At 42.7% G+C, this 18,172-nt stretch overlaps 1 protein-coding gene across 3 annotated transcripts in view; it reads right to left on the bottom strand.

Moving 5' to 3' along the window:
* TNR (tenascin R) overlaps window positions 1-18,172 on the bottom strand; it is an 835,808-nt gene that overhangs the window by 657,494 nt on the left and 160,142 nt on the right. For all 3 annotated transcript variants that reach the window (XM_077453200.1, XM_077453202.1, XM_077453201.1), the window contains exon 2: window positions 7,344-7,439. The gene's annotated coding sequence lies outside the window, so the exon portion shown is untranslated. The remainder of the gene's footprint in view (window positions 1-7,343; window positions 7,440-18,172) is intronic.

Raw genomic sequence — 18,172 nt, 5'->3', positions numbered from 1 at the left:
GTGGAAGAGGAAGTGACGTCATGCCAACAAATTGTCCCGGTGTGACATCACTTCCTGTTCCGCCCTCCGTCGTGGTTTCAGATGTCATTCCTCTACAGCTGACAAGCTGTTACATTGCAGGCATTCCTTCTTGGGAATTTATGTGAGTGCACATTTAGCTGCCTAATCAAACACTGTTTTTAATACTGCATTTATTGTTTCTGTCTCTTGGAGAAGCTGCCTTTTGTGCTTAAACTTTTATTATGGACTTTATGAATTATCATGGACTTTTTCAATTTGTATAGCACCTTGCTATAGGACTGTAAATGGTTAATTCGTTTGTGTACATCTGTTATTGTGCCGAATATCTTGAGGTTTTTTTAAATGCAAAAAATACCTGTTACTTCAGTCTTGTACACTCTGCAATGTTATTAGACAGGGTTGAGTTCTCTTCTGTGTACAAAAGAGTACCTCACCTAATGTTATTGGGATGAGGAATGGGGGCTGTGTTCTGTAGTACTCCCATGCTTCCTGTCTCAGAGAGAAAAGGGGTGATTATTGGTGCATTATTGGCTCTGCAAACAATGTCCAAGTTAAAGAGATACCAGTTCATGAACAACATATGTGTAGCAAACTGTAAACAGAATGGCTCATATAACAGAGTCCATTAATAAATGAAGTCCATATAGGTCCAGGGGCAGCTCTGCGTAGAAGCAAGAAGTAGATCTGGAAGAAACAGAGGGAGAAGCACAGACGCCTTCTAAGTGTAGCTTTGAAGCAAAGATTTATTATAAGTTTAATTACACTTGTGAGTAGTTTAATTTTAAATCGGGCATGTACAGTAGCTAAGTACTGTGTTGGGTAGGGTCCTTAGCAATGCTGTCCGGGGGGGTCCCAGAGGGACGTGCTCATCCATCCTTCCCAGGTAGAACACTAGGATGACGCAGCATCAGCGATGCGTTTGCGGAGCATGAGCTTTCTTCAGGCCTTTGTGTCACAACGGCCTGAAGAAGGAGCTCATGCTCCACTAATGCATTGCCGATGCTGAGACATCCCAGCGTTGTATGCAGGAAGTGGCATCATCCCCAGTCCACCAGTACGTTCCATGAACCAGGGAGTGTTGAAATCCACTGGTGATGACCACCTGGACCACCGGATGGATGACCATGTCCCTCGGAGCCCCCCAGACAGCGCTTCTAAGGACCCTACCCGACATAGTGCTTAGCTACTGTACATGCCTGATTTTTAACTACACTTGTGAGTAGTTTCATTTTAACTTGTAATAAATCTTTGCTACAAAGCTACACTTAGGCGTCTGTGCTTCTCCCTCTGTTCCTGTTTCAGGGTGGCAACCCTCATTGGGAGACTCCCTCTCTGTTCCTGTGACAATATGTCCCCTAATGTAAGTGGAATATGTTGCAGTATGCCATATATCAGGAGATATAACTGCAAGCTACAAACTCAGCAATGGCAATGCAATCTCTACACACAGAGAACAATATGAGCCAATTGCATTTGCGTCATTTGTTTGTGTGATTAAGAAGAATGCAAGTCTAACTGAACAAAGGCTGACATTGGATTAAGTCTTTTCATATCATTTAGGGATGGCAGAAATTTAAATGTGGAAAAGCCGCTACTACTGAAAGGAAAAAAGAATGCTGTGTAATGATCTGAACTCTGGAAGAATGGGAGAATTGATTTGAGAACATGATTATGATGTAAAGTCTATGGGGTATAGTTATAATATGGCAAATGACCAGCACTTTGAATGGGCTACAAATGCACCACAATGGGCCCTTTAATGGATTTGCAAATGTTATTTTTTCCCTCAGTGTACCATAATGCACAGATGATTTACATATGTACATTGTGGTGCGTTTAACACAGGTTTGATGTGGTGCAACACATCATGGTTCATGGGTTGGATTTATTCACCGTAACTTTACCGCAAATTACCGCACAAAAATGTGAATCTGTCCTAAACATTTCCTGGCCTCATATGTTAGGTGATATGGTGAATTTCTAAGACCCCCTTTCATATGGAGAAAATCCGTTTTGATGGACTCTGCTTGATCAGCAGGGATTGCTTTGTTGATCCCCGCTGAGCAGGCGGATGACAGGTCCGTCTCCACTCACTGTGCAGAGACAGACCTGCTCTCCTCTTTGGAGAGATCGGATAAAAATGTACCGCCTGTCCGTTTTTATCTGATCCCATCCGATCTGCCAGATGGATGGAAAATAGGACCACCATCCATCTGGATTTGGCAGACAGGATCGAATCGGATAGCCGCGGATGTAGCGGACACATAGGGCTGAATGGATGGTCCGATCAGGTCCACTTGGAAAACAGACCAGCGGACCTGATCGGACAGCTTTTGTGAAAGGGGACTAAGACTTTTCAGATATTTTCCATTAATCAAGACCTGCTGTGCTTGATCCCAGTGAAAACGGGAGGATGACCAAAAAAAAGCTAATTAAATCGAAGTAAAACTGCTGATTTTTCATATATTTTTTGTGCTCACTCATAATTGCCAACTGACTGTGATTTCAAGAGCTAGTCTTGCGTATTGCAGATCTATTTCTGGAAATACCATTGAGTATTGACCAGCCATTGGTAGTTTGGTCCTATTTCCCCCTCTCAGAGCACACAGATTTTTTTGCATTCTTCCTCTGGGTCCAAAAATCAGTGTGGGGGTTGCTTTTTAGGGTTTAGTATTAGAACAGTAACTTGGATGGGGAGCATGGGATACCCCGAAACTGTAGGACTGTACAACTTGAGAATTGCTAGACTTCTAGCTGCTATGTATAAAGTTCAGGCTGTATTGCACAACTCCTGGCTGTACTGGACTTGAAAAAGTAATATTCCGCAGGATTCCTTTCACTGATAGTGGCCTGTACTCCCTTAGGAGATCAAAGCACCCCACTGTCACTTCTCCTCTGTAAAAAAATAGAAAAATATAAAAAATAAAAAGGGAGGGGGCAATTACTCAGCCACAGGATGGTTGGACTTCTTCTTACCAACATCCTTGTGGCTCAACCCAGTCTCTAGACCAGTGATGGCGAACCTTGGCACCCCAGATGTTTTGGAACTACATTTCCCATGACGCTTATGCACTCTGCAGTGTAGATGAGTATCCTGGGAATTGTAGTTCCAAAACATCTGGAGTGCCAAGGTTCGCCATCACTGCTCTAGACAAAGGTTTTTTTTTGGTAGGCAGCCCAGCTGGGACCTCAATGTTTTTAAAAGGGCTCCTCTAGTCTTCTCTGCCACAGGGGCAGAGCCCCTGCACCTGGTCTCCTACTGCAGGACTAAACTCAGGAACACTGCACTGGTACTGCCAGGCCTCATACTACTTTTGAGCTCTCCCTCCACCTTCTTGGCACACCTCACCAGGGATTGGTTGAACGTCCATAACTATTTTCATACTGCTTGTCCTGCTCTCTCTCCCATTATACTTCTAGAACTCTCTAGAAGACGGGGAAAGTAGAAGAACAACACCCTGTGAATTACTGAACAGCCCTAAGAAATCAATCCCTGTTCCACTGATTTACAGAGGCTCTAAACTAAATGTTCCTAGCAGCCTAACTAGGAGGGTAATGCATCAATATTATTAATATAAATATATTATTATCTAATGTGTTTATTGATCGAAAATCCCATCCTTATAAAAATATGTTGGTTTTCATACGGACTTCTAAAAACGCTACTTCTTCATACCCAATTGTCATATAACTTCTCATTCACATGGCACATGTGTATTTTTTGTACAGAATGCAGGCCCACCTTCACCGGCATACACTTGTAAAATGTAACAATTTTAAAATCTACAGATATGTACATCCTGGGTGCAACTATGTCATTTTTATTTAAATTTTTTTGCTACACACACATCACACATTTTTGTTTGTAGACACAGCAGTGTGTATGACACCAGTGATTCTCATACCGCCGGATTCTGCAGCTGAGGTCCGCCGGACTTTCCGAATGAGCGGACCTGCCCACACATGACCAGACTTTTCTGGTGGGCTAGGTCCGGTGGACAACTCGGCAGACTATGGCGGGAGTCCTCCGGACTTTTGCCCACACACGGAGAAAAGTCTGTTCATTTTGAATGTGGCTCCAGGTAGCCGGGACTAGCGAAGGAAGTAAATGTCGCCGCCTCCATCGGCGAGATTGACACCTTGCTAGCCCTGTTGCCTGGTATGGATTTAAAGGGGAACCCCTGCGCCAAAAAAATGGCGTGGGGGTCCCCCCAAAGTCCATAGCAGACCCTTATCCGAGCATGCAGCCCGGCCGGTCAGAAAAGGGGGTGGGGGACGAGCGAGCGCCCCCCCTCCTAAGCTGTACCAGGCTGCTTGCCACCGTCCGGGGGTCTTCTTCCAACTTCGGGGTCTTGTCCCGCTCTTCTGGGGTCTTGTCCCACTCTTCAGTTCTTCTGCTGGGCCTCCGCTATCTTCTTATAGCTCTTTTACTAGCATGGTCTTCTGTCGCATTTAGATGCAGTACAAAACTATAAACGGTGTACATCTAAAACATGCTGTGTTTTAGACGCTCCTGTGAATGAGCCTTATTATGAAACGGTTTGAAAATTATAATTATGTTTCTAGTACTTACTGGTTCATATATGTACAAGAAAAGTGTATACTATCTCATACTGGATTTACAGCTTTTTTTTTTAATGCAACTGCCTCTTAGTCTTTTAACTTTTTTTTTTTCTTTCCACCTTTTTCTTTTTTTTGCTTTTTGTTCTAATATGTTTATTAGGGATGAGCTTCGAGTTCGAGTCGCCACCCGTCACCTGACCCCGTCCCCTCTGACGCTGGTGAGGGGAGCCAGGGATTCCCTAATGACATATGGGTGACCCCGCCCCCTCTGATGTAACGGAAACCTGCGTTACATCAGAGGGGGCGGGGTCACCCATACGTCACTGGGGAACCCCATAGCTTTCCTCACCAGCGTCAGAGGGGGCAAGGTCAGGTGACGGGTGGCCCCGCTCTCCTAATATAAGAAACGTCAGCGCTGGGATCCCCGCAGTGTTTCCGCAGTGGAGACAGAAGACGGATGTATGGACAGCGCTGGACTGAGAGATCCACCATCGCTGGATATGATCATCCATCGCTGGATAGCAAGAGTGGATTAGCACCGCTGGAATCTTTTTTTTTTATTTTTTTTTTAATAAAGGAATTTTTCAAAAGTGTGTTTGTCTTATTTAACCATTTTTACACTTTCTTTGTGAAATGGCAGGGGTACTTTTGTACCCCCTTACCATTTCAAACAGGGGGGGGCCTGGATCTGGGGGTCCCCTTGTTAAAGGGGGCTTCCAGATTCTGATAAGCCCCCCGCCCGCACACCCCCACAACCACCGATCAGGGTTGTGGGGATGAGGCCCTTCTCCACATCAACATGGGGATATGGTGCTTTGAGGGGTTGCAGGCCCCTAAAGCATCCTCCCAATGTTGAGGGCATGTGGCCTGGTACGGTTCGGGGGGGGGCGCTCTCTCACCCCCCCTCTTTTCCTGTGGCCTGCCAGGTTGCGTGCTCGGAGAAAGGGTCTGGTATGGATTTTTAGGGGGACCCCCTTGTCAAATTTTTTTTTAAATTTGATGCAGGGTTCCCCTTAATATCCAGGGGGGACCCCCACGTCAATTTTTTTTTTAATTTGACACAGGGTTCCCCTTAATATCCATACCAGATCTGAAGGGCCTGGTAATTGAATTTAGGGGAACCCCCACTCTTTTTTTTTTTTTCTCAATGAATGAATGAATCGTCGGTTAATACAGAGAACACTAATTGAGTGTCCTCTGTATTACGGGAGCCGATAATATAGCCGCAAGTGATTTTAAAAGACTTTTTTTTCCTGCACAAATGACACTTTGTGCAGGGACAGTTCTAAGCATGGGAAACATGTGCCCCTTCACAGGCATACTATAGACACCCCCCAGGTAGAGAAATCAGACAAGGCCCAAACAAGGTGATTGGAGCGAGGGGAACTCATAAGAGACCTATGGTTCACAAACCTTGAGAAATTTGGCATATGAGTCATTCACATGATTTTCACACTTTCACACTTGAGATATATAATAAGAACAGAAGGAGAGGAAAAAAAAGCCTCCAATGACGAAACTATGCTTTTGTTAAAACATAAAAGCACATACCTGAAACGTATGCATAACAGCAGTAGGAATTTTCACATCTAGTCAAACCCACACTGGATACTACACTTCCTCAATTCTCATGTAAGAATTAGTTGAATCCATGAACACCCCCACCCAATGCATTTTGTTGACAACCCAACTTCTCAGCTACATTTTTATTCAAAGGAGTGCATAAGCTGCCATTTCTGACCTATTTTTTAAAATTTTTGCGGCCCGACTTTATCTGATATCGAGAGTACATTAACGAATTTTGAGTTAAAGTAGTTGTAAACTTCAGACATGAAATATGAACAAAGCATATCCCTCTCTAGTGCGTATTTGTCTCAATTAGGAGAACTGAGCATAATTTCTGTCTGCTGCTTCCTCCTTCTGCTATCAGCATGAATCACTTCTTTTTTTTCCTGCCACCAAGAGAAAAATGGTGACAGGGGAGGGATCTCCAGCTGATTCACAACCTCATATCTGTTCCTGTGTGCTGTGTGAAGGGGCTGTGCCCCTTCCCTCCAATCAGCTCTCAGACCTCTGCTCACTGAGCTCTGCAGAATGTGATTTCATCTCGAATCCCCTTTTTTTTCTCAGACAAGCTTTATAAATTCTGCACTTTCAACCAATGTTGAGGAGAGAAAACTTCCAGATAGACAGGTACAACTTATGTAGGAGAGTTTGTTTCACCTTTTGTGTATCACCTGAGTCACTTCACTAGGTTTAGGTATGGGTTCACAACCACTTTAAGGCAGCAGCCTGAAATAAATAGGCTGTGGAGGTACCCTAACATGCTAAAAATCATATCTCGCCTTTTTTCTTCACCAACACAACGCACCATAACACACAACAGTGCATTTGCATACACAACAATTCAGTTGTGGTACCTAAGTGCGTTGGTGCAATTCAAAATGAATGCCAATGCCATGATGGCTATTACCACAACAAAAAAGTATAAATGAGCTCTCAAACTTTCTAGAAAAACAAGAGGTATATTTGGCCAAATTGACTTCATGTTGTGCTTCAAGTATCTACACAAATTTTTATTAAAAAAAAAAAAATTTTTTCATTGAATAAATGTCATACAAAAACTATAAGATTGGTAAAAAAAAAAAAGCATCCTGTCTCAATTGACAATATTTCTGGTTTCCTCCTGAGTCTTAAAGCTCCTTGGTACCCAAGCTACAAGGTGACCCATACAAAAATGATAAAACCACATCACATACCGGAAAGCAGGTTATCACAAGGAACGAGCTTCTGTTTCTCAACACGTTTCACGGATATTAAGCCGCTTCATCAGGAATGAGGAGGACAGGAAATATCTATAAATCAAACATACATTTGTAAAAATACATGCATAAAAACATACATTAGCAACTACCAATACAAGGTTTTAATAAAAATATTGTTCAAATCAATTCAGGATGCTCACAGTAGTCAAAGACAAAACTCTGTAGCCATATAATACTCGTGTTGGTAGGTTCCCTGGGTGTGAGAATGGGCGTGTATCAAAAGGAGGAGCTAGAAGGAAAGCAGGAATGCGTAAATATCCATCATAATATATAATTCCCCACTCTAAACTAATGCTGTGAACCAACCAAATAAAATGAAAGATCCTCTTAATATGCCCTTCTGATGGTGTATATATATATATTAGTATATTAGAGACTAATGGATTGGGACCATGACCTATATCAAAGATCATACATATAAGTCCATTACGACCCATACATTAAAGTGTCACCAAACCCACATCATAAAAAACTATCAATAATTGGTGTATTGTTACATGCTGTTCATACTCACTCTGTCACTATGGGGTTTGTTTTCTGTATTCTGCAAAAAAAAATGGTTGGTCTTGCTGTTCCCTACAGTATCTCCACCTTTTGTTCATGTCCCCAATTAATCTAGGGATTTTGCAGCTTTGTTTGCAACTCAGCACATGCTCAGTTTTCAGTGAGTTTCTATGCTGAGTATTTCCTCCCTATCACATCTGAGCAGCCCATGTGACTATAGAGTTACACATATAGGCATATACACAGTGGTAAATAACAGCCCACTCCCTTCTCCTCCATGCCCATTAACCGGCTAAACACAATGGGGGTGGGATATTACATTGGGAGGGATATTACTATGATCTTTCCACAAAATGATACATATTTGATTTCAAATATGTATTTGTATGCCAATTTAAAACAGTTTATTGATATTATTTATTTTTACTCTGTATTGCAAAGGTTGTTTGTTTTTTTTGTTTGTTTTATTTTTTATTTTTTTTTAATTCTTTATTTATGGATTGCAGGTAATACAAAAGCAAACTGTAAAAGAAATAGACACCCAGTCGTCTCATTACATCAAATAATACATTCAGTACATGGTGGGGAGTATTTGATAGTTTATCACCGTACATCTGTATCAGGCTACTGGGTTCTTTGAGTCTCCCGATCGGTACTCCCTGAAATAGTAATGCGGCACATTGGGTGGTCCCTCCTAGGCCGACCCCGAGGGGTCTTCATTAATGGCTTGGGGTCACTCGCAGAATGGGAAGCCCAGTCAGGGCCACTCCCACGGTCAGCAGCCATTAGAAAGAAAACTGGGTAAATAGCTTGATAAAGCCCTCGCAATCACTAGTTATTTTTATTGGGATTGTGGGAAGTGGAAGAGGGAATGGAAGGGGGGGTGAGGGGCGGGGAGGTTAAAGAACGGGAAGAAAAGAAGGGGGGGTAAATTGGGTTAGAAGGTAGAAGGGGAATAAGGGGGGTGGTGTGGACCCGTACGGTCCTCAGGTGGAGGTACGGACTGCGGTGATCCCGGTGGTGAGCCCATATCGGCACTGCCATTCTATTCCCATGCCAAGTATCACAAGTAAGTTCTGTATGCATCAGAATACCTAAACAGGCTCCAAGGCATCCATCGAGCGGTGTGTTCCTCCTCTCTATCATGCAGGGACGCTGTAAGCTGTTCCATTCGATAGATGTCGCAAACTCTCGCAAACCATTGAGACACCGTCGGGGCGGCCTGCTGCTACCACATACTAGGTATGCATGCCCTGGCTGCGTTCAGAAGGTGTTTTAAAAGTGACTTGCGAAACCTCTTACCAGAAAGTGGAGTCAGGTTAAGAAAGATTGCCGCTGGGTGATTCCTAAGATCAATAGCTGTGAGATCCAGTATAATCTTGAGAACTTGCCCCCAGAAATGGGACAATTGCGGGCATTCCCAAAATATATGGAGCAGTGTACCTGCATTTGCACTGCATCTCCAAAACCCAGGGCTATGTCCAGGGAACATGGCTGCTAGGACTGTGGGAGTCCTGTTTGTTTTTTTTGTTTTTTAACATGTGACCAGCAGCAGAGGACTAGAAGCTCCTCTTGCTTATGTTTCCCTGCAGACAGGCTGGGAAAGGTCTGGGTCTTAGATGTTTTTCTACAGTGCTGCCATCAAAACACTGGTGATAACAATCCGCCATAACCCAGACATCTTGGGAATAGAAAGCGGGGGGAAGAACCATAAGTGTGCCCTATTTGCAGAAGACCTTCTATTGTTTATCATGTCCCCCATACCGCACTACCCAATCTTCTATCCCTATTAAATAGATTCAGGAAAATTTCTGGCCTGGTAGTCAATCGCAATACATCCGAAGCGCTGAATATTAATTTACCAACTTCAACTCTTCAGAGTATTAAATCTCAATTCCCTTTCCTATGGCAACAGTCGTCCTTCTCTTATCTGGGCATCAAACTGACTTCTGATTTAACCTCATTGTACAAAGCCAATTATCCTCCCTTGTTTGCTCGATTACTTGAAGACGTGAAGGCATGGTCTGATGTGAGTCTGTCTTGGATCAATAGAATTGCATCGGTTAAAATTAAACTCCTACCATGGTTATTGTATTTTTTTTCCGAAGTCTGCCAATCCAGGTCCCTGTTGTTGCCACGCGCCATTTCCAATCTAAAATCCTCCATTATATCTGGGGTACCAAAGGTCCTATAATAGTTTCGGAAGTATTAAATGGCTGTGCAGTTGGTTCAATTACTCCAACTCCACGACCATCACTATTGCCCTGAGTAGGTTCCACTTGAGTCTCTGGAGGGCACTCCGCTGGCAATGGACCTTATCATTTGGATTTCCCCACAGCATCGTAAAGCTATTTTGTGTCCAGCGCTTTCACATTCCTTATACATCTGGGATATGAGTTGCAGGAGATGGTCCATACAGTCTGCACATACCCCGGTGGCCCCCCTCTTCGGAAATCCCCCCCCCCGACATGCAGCCCGATAGATTTGGTTGGTGGATAAGTAAGGGACTATATCGCATAGGTGACTACCTAGACCACAAAGGAATACGTCCTTCCTCACACTTCACAGGCAGCTTGGGGATGCCCCCCGCGCAATTCGTTCAATTACGACGGAAAGACAGGTCCAACCTGGCAGTACGCACCATGTTCGAGAACAGGTGCATTCAGGATGCTGCCCTCCAGGGGGGCATCTCTGTGCTCTATTAACAGTTTACTGTCACTCCTACCAGGCTATCATATCAAGTGGCATGGGAGAGGGATCTGGAAATAAGCCCTGAGGCGGAGGACTGGTGCAAATGGAGTACCCGAATCCACAAAGGCATCCTTAATGTCGCCCTGATCGAAGCGGGATACAAAGTATATGCCAGATGGTACTTGGTACCAGAGCGCTTCTCCAAAATGTATCCAGGAACCTCAGCCTCTTGCTTCATGAGTTGTGACCAGGTAGGTTTGCCACTACATGTATGGTGGACATGCCCCAAGGTTCGTCGCTTCTGGATGAGGGTCTACTCATTAATTTTCTCAGTCACAATGGTCAATATTGTTAAAGATGCTAGCGTCGCCCTACTGAACAAACCAGTGGATAATATCCCTAGACATACTCAAACGTTCATATACTGTATATTCTTGCTAGCTAAAATTGCCATTGCGTCAGCTTGGAAAAGTCCTATTATAGACATAACTCTGATGAAACATAAACTAACGTGGATCATGTTGAACGAAACGATAGTAAGCATTCTGCACGATAAACGACCTCTCTCAGAAAATATGGTCCCCCTGGCTTACATACCTACAGGTCCTAGATTCGTAAAACTGTTCATTTAGATGACTGAGAATTCCAGGACAGACTCGGCTATCTTTCTCCCTTCCTTCCCTCTTTTCTTCCGTTTCCCTTTTTTTTGGTATCAGGTTTTCATGTTTTTTTCTCTAAATTCAAGTTAAAATGTGTTGGGGAGGAAACACACACCTTCGTTCTGGATCTTCATCATTCAGTGTTAAGCCCCACATTTGTCTGTTTATTTGTTAATCTGACACATTTGGGGCAAGCAAGGATTGTTTGCAGCTCTACCTAACTATTCTCTACTGTGTTGCTTAAACCTTTTAATAAAAACCATTGAAACAGAAAATTATTACAGTGCTATCATCCACATACAGAAATAGAAGGGACAATGTAAATGTAAAAAGTGTGTGTTTAGTATCACTTTAACCTCTTCATGTGAGCCAACTTCACAACAAACTTTAAAAGAACTTTAAAACTTTCTGAATAACTAGGTACAAGCACGCAGAAAGAAAAGAATACAGTCAGAAACCTGATGTGCCTGGCAATTACAGGTCGGTGAACGCATAAGCTTTTTGATCAGCAAGAAAGCCAGGCAAACGGTATTTTTTAAAGAAGAAATGTATTTCTTGTTTTACACTTAACAAAAAAAATAATGGTTAGAAGCTGACCGCTATGTGCAGCAGAAGTTCTTTTATTAGGAAATGTTGTGCATAAGCATTTGTGTATAAGTGATTCGAAAAGTTAAATAAAAATGAATAAAATAGAAAAAGCAGGTATGAGTCTTATAACAATAAAAATACTCAAACTCTTTGCTCTTGATTTGTGAACAGTGGTAAACAAACAGCTGTTTCTATATACAGAAACTCTGCTATTGCATTTCCTATGTATTTAGTCCTGTTTTACAGAATAGAATCAACAAGTATTATGGCTGTGCAGATGTGGTTGTATAAAATGTGCGTGTGTGTGTGTGTGTGTGTGTGTGTGCGCCTTATTCCAGTTGTCATTTTGATGCAGTTGGAAGACGTACAAAAACAAGTAATGGATTGGCTCAAATAACTCATCAATTGTCACTGAACAAATAAAAACATGCCTTCAAAGCACAATTTAGCACATATATAAAGAAAAAAGAAAAAAACACAAATTAATCCACTAACATATAAAGTGAGTACACCCCTCACATTTTTGTAAATATTTTATTATATCTTTTCATGTGACAACACTGAAGAAATTACACTTTGCTACAATGTAAAGTAACTCAAATAACTCATCAATTGTCACTGAACAAATAAAAACATGCCTTCAAAGCACAATTCAGCACATATATATAAAAAAAAAAAAAAACACAAATTAATCCACTAACATATAAAGTGAGTACACCCCTCACATTTTTGTAAATATTTTATTATATCTTTTCATGTGACAACACTGAAGAAATGACACTTTGCTACAATGTAAAGTAGTGAGTGTACAGCCTATATAACAGTTTAAATTTGCTGTCCCCTCAAAATAACTCAACACACAGCCATTAATGTCTAAGCCACTGGCAACAAAAGTGAGTACCTAAGTGAAAATGTCTAAATTGGGCACAATTAGCCATTTTCCCTCCCCAATGTCATGTGACTCATTAGTGTTACAAGGTCTCAGGTGTGAATGGGAAACAGGTGTGTTAAATTTTGTGTTATCGCTCTCACTCTCTCATACTGGTCACTGGAAGTTCAACATGGCCCCTCATGGCAAAGAACTCTCTGAGGATCTGAAATAAAATAGTTCTTGCTCTACATGAAGATAACCTAGGCTATAAGATTGCCAAGACCCTGAAACTGAGCTGCAGACCACACAGCAGTTTGACAATACAGGTTCAACTCTGAATGGGCCTCCTCATGGTTGAAGAAAGAAGTTGAGTGCACATGCTCAGCATCATATCCAGAGGTTGTCTTTGGGAAATATACGTATGAGTGCTGCCAGCATTGCTGCAGAGGTTGAAGGGGTGGGGGGGTCAGGCTGTCAGTGCTCAGACCATATGCCAAACACTGCATAAAATTGGTCTGGATGGCTGTCATCCCAGAAGGAAGCCTCTTCTAAAGATGATGTGCAAGAAAGCCTGCAGTTTGCTGAAGACAAGCAGACTAAGGACATGGATTACTGGAACCATATCCTGTGGTCTGATGAGACCAAGATAAACTTATTTGGTTCAGATGGTGTCAAGCGTGTGTGTCTGCAACCAAGTGAGGAGTACAAACACAAGTGTGTATTGCCTGCAGGCAAGCATGGTGGTGGGAGTGTCATGGTCTGGGGCTGCATGAGTGCTGCCGGAACTGGGAAGCTACAGTTCATTAAGGGAACCATGAATACCAACATGCACTGTGACATACTGAAGCAGAGCATGATCCCCTCCCTTTGGAGACTGGGCCACGGGGCAGTATTCCAACATGACGACCCCAAACACACCTTCAAGATGAACCACTGCTTTGCTAAAGAAGCTGAGGGTAAAGGTAATGGACTGGCCAAGCATGTCTCCAGACCTAAAACCTTTTGAGCATCAATGGGGCATCCTCAAACAGAAGGTGGGGGATCACAAGGTCTCTAACATCCACCAGCTCTGTGATGTCGTCATGGAGGAGTGGGAGAGAACTCCAGTTGGCAACCTGTGGAGCTCTTGTGAACTCCATGCCCAAGAGGGTTAAAGAAGGAGTCCGGCGAAAAAATGTCAGCAGCTACAAATACTGCAGCTTCTGACTAAAAAAAGTGGCATTTACCTTTCCTGAAGTCCAGCGATGTCGGCAGCCGATGCCAAGCAATCGCTTGGCTCTCGGCTACTGTCGACGCCATTCTCGGGGACGGAATCAGGAAGTGAAACGTTGTGGCTTCACTTCCCCGTTCCCCAAAATGCATGCGTGAGCCGGCAGCGCAATGGGAATGATCTGGCCTGTCTCTGGGACCCGTGTGTGTCCCAGCAGACAGCGTGCCCGGACAGGAAGAGGCATAGACTCCTGTGGGAGTCTATGCCCGGAAGTGGGTGCAAATGCCTGTCTTAGACAGGTATCTGCACCCCCCCTCCTCCTGAAAGGTGCCAAATGTGACACCGGAGGGGGGGTTCCGAAAAGTGGAGGTTCAATTTTTGTGTGAATCTCCACTTTAAGGCAGTGCTGGAAAATAATGGTGGCCACACAAGATATTGATTTTCACTTAGGGGTGTACTCACCTTTGTTGCCAGCAGTTTAAACATTAATGGCTGTTTTCAGGTATTTTTAGGGGGACGACAAATTTACACTGTTGTACAAGCTGTAGACTCACTACATTGTAGCAAAGTGTAATTTCTTCAGTGGAGTTTACTACCCAGCCTTTTTCAACCAGGGTGCCTTGAGGCTTCTTCAGGGCAGTGTTCATTTTGAAAGCAAATTTCAATTTAGTTTTAGCTTTATGCCTCGTACACCTGATCGAAATGTTGGATGTGAGCTTGTTGGCAGTAAGTCCAACTGTGTGTATGCTCCATCGGAACATTTCGCCAAAAAATGTTGGCTAGCATGTTCTCAAATTTTCCGCCAACAAATGTGTGGTGTTGGACTTTTTCCGATCGTGTGTACACAAGTCCATTGGACAAAAGTCCAAATTGCAAACACGCATGCTTGGAAGCAGAAGCGGTCGGTCTTGTAAACTAGTGTTCGTAATGGAGAATTAACATTCGTGATGTGGCAAATTATGAAATCTCGAAATGCAGCGCACAATTCTATTCTTTAATGGGATAATAATGAAGCTGCTTTGCTGGTGATACTGATGGAGGCTTTTCAAACAAATTTTCAAAGGCTTTTTTTTTCTAGTGACATCAAGAATAATATTATTATGTGTTTTTTTTTCTTTTTTTTAAATTTGTGCAAGTTACCACAACATCAATATCCCGTCGTTTTTAAGAACAAAGATACAACTATGTTGGGATCCCTTGTCAATTTTACATTGTATTTTTAAAATGTAACTGCCTACTCCCAAACTGTCATTTGAAGTAAAACGCATAGCTAAGTATTATTCTCCACAATTTTTTTATTGCGCATTGCAAAAAAAAAAAAATTACACATGCTATCTGCCAATAGAAAATAACCAACAATTGCATTCTATGCATCCAAAAATATAGAAAATTAACCAAATTAAATTCTTATTCAAAAAAATCCCCCAAAAAATGTCAAAGCAATAACTCCAAGGCCAATAATAAATAACAGGTTATCTCCTCCAATTCCATAACATGTCTGGTTGACGAACGGCCGCTCAGAAACAAACTGAAAAGCACAAAATGAAAAAGATAAATGAAAAACTCAAAAAGAAAAGCGCAAATCAACACTCACCAAACTTCTACTAACACAGAATTAGCAGAAGGAGCCCAAAGGGTGGTGCTAAAGTGCTGAAAAAACACATTCATAATTGTTGGCCAACATTTGTGTGACCGCGTGTATGCAAGACAAGTTTTTAGGCCAACACCCTTCGGACAAAATTCCACGGTTTTGTTGTCGGAAAGTCCGATCGTGTGTACAAGGCTTTAGTCTTGGGACTAAAATGCCATTTTATTTTTAGTTCCAGTTTAGTTTTCTGCAAATGTTTTAGTCATAGACTTTGACTAAAATGCAATTTTAGTTTTAGTCCCATTTTAGTCATCATATTTTAGTCAACTAAAATCTCTAGTACATTTTAGTGAACTAAAATCAAATGTGTTTAGTTAAATTGTAATGCATTATTTAGGCATTTTTCTAGAATTTCCAAACTTGTTAGATACTCCTGGATTAAAAAAATCGAATATGTTATTATTTATGGTATTAAGGTTTGAACAAACTCAGATACAGATTTAGCCACTCTGGATGGTCTGAGGAGGCCTCTACAGCTGCAGAGTGCTCTGGACAGTGGCCTGAGGAGGCCTGTAATGCTGCACAGTGCTCTGGACAGTGGCCTGAGGAGGCCTGTAATGCTGCACAGTGCTCTGGATGGTGGCCTGAGAAGGCCTGTAATGCTGCAGAGTGCTGGATGGTGGTCTCAGGTGTGAAGGAATGGCCTATAATGCACAGTGGTCAGAAGAGGCCTGTGTAGTGCACACACAATGCTGGATGGTGGTCTGAGGGGAAGCCTCAGAGCTGCTGTAGTTGTAATGTACTACACACTCACAGTCTGCTCTGCTCTCTGCTCCGGACAAGGGCACTTGGCTGGCGGTCATCTCGTGAGGTGGGTCTGTCTTGTCGGGACTCAGGAGTGGGACTGTCTTGTCGGGACTCGGGAGACCTTGCTGTCTGTAATGCACAGTGTTGCTCTGGTCTCTGGCAGACACGTTGCACACATTCGCTTGCTTTCTGGGACTGGAAGTGAATGGAGCTCCACGAAAAAACGGGAAGTTAGTTCATGAGGGTAAACATCATTCCTTGCCATTTCAGTTCTGTTTTCTTTTGTTAGAAAAAACAGATTTGATTTTCCTCATAGTTTTCGTCAGTGGACGAAAATGTTCTGTACTTTTTCGTTTCTCCGATGAAAACTTTGACAAAAACATTCTCACTGACAAAATTAACACTGCTTCAGGGGTGCCTAGGCAAAATTCTTAAAGATTGATAAAAAATTGTATACAAGACAGCAGATAGATGAAACCTGCCTTTTAGTTACGTAAAGCTACACATTTTCATTTTGCACCATTAGGACTTTCTAGACACTGTCATCCTAACAATCAATGATGCCAACAGTTGATAAGGAGAATGTCTGTTGCCTCCACAGCATCCTTGTTTGACTCTTTCCCTTAGTGCCGGGTCACAGTGGCTGACCGGTGGAGTGAAATTGAGGGAGAAGAGAAATATTGGAATACTAGTCAGTACCAGTGTGCAAAGGTGTAATTTGCTTTGGAAGAACAAAATCCCCTCTAATGCCGCATACACACGACCAGACTTTTCGAGGGACTAGGTCCGACGGACTTTCGGCGGAGTTCTGATGGAGTTCTGATGGACTTTCCGAATGAACAGACTTGGCCACACACAATCACACCAAAGTCCGACGGATTCGAACGTGATGACGTACGACCGGACTAGAATAAGGAAGTTCATAGCCAGTAGCCAATAGCTGCCCTCGCGACGGTTTTTGTCCGTTGGACTAGCATACACACGAGCGGATTTCTCGGTAGGAACTGGGTCCGGCGGAGTTCCGGTGGAAAAATGTAAAACATGTTCTATTTCTAAAGTCCGCCAGATTTCTGGCAAGCAAAGGTCCGATGTAGCCCAAACAAGATCGAATTGTCCGACGGACCTTTGCCGTCAAAAAGTCCAATCGTGTGTACGTGGCATAACGCTGGGTATCCTACATGGGTGGATGTTGCTGAATTATGTAAAACTATTATAATCGTTTTTTATATTTTAGAATGGGGTGCCTCAAGACTGTCCCTAATCTTAAAGGGTGCCTTGACTGAAAAAAGGTTGAGAAACACTGCTTTAGTCAATTTTGTAGCAGGTTTCTGTTCTGAAAAAAAAAAACGGTTTCACCATATCCCTTCAAGACTGATTCCTGAATGAGAGGTTTGTTTCAATATATTCACCTGGTGCACCCCTCAGAGTTCTAATGAAGTTGCAGTGTCGGCATCTCTTTGGAAGTATTTAACTCTCATGCCTTGTACACTCGATCAGACTTTCCGACAACAAAATCGTAGATTTTTGTTCAAAGAATGTTGGCTTCAACTTGTCTAGTCACACAAATGTTGGCCAACAATTACGAACATAGTAACGTACAAGACGTACATAATATCTCCATTATGAATGTTAGTTTTACAAGAACGATCGCTTCCGGCTCGTACTTGATTGCGAGCATGTGTGAACCTTTGTGTGATGGACTTGTGTACACAATATAGCAAAGTCCGACAACAAAGTTTTGTTGATGGAAAATTTGAGAACCTGCTAGCCAAGATTTGTTGGAGGAAAGTCAGACAACAAATGTTCCACGGAGCATACACACGGTCAGACTTTCAGCTAACAAGC

This window comes from Lithobates pipiens, unplaced genomic scaffold (assembly GCF_037356315.1).
Source record: "Lithobates pipiens isolate NorthernLeopardFrog02 unplaced genomic scaffold, aLitPip1_a1.2 Scaffold_23, whole genome shotgun sequence".
NCBI lineage: Eukaryota > Metazoa > Chordata > Amphibia > Anura > Ranidae > Lithobates > Lithobates pipiens.
The sequence above is the reverse complement of the archived record's forward strand: the minus strand, read 5'-3'. Positions and strand labels throughout refer to the sequence as shown.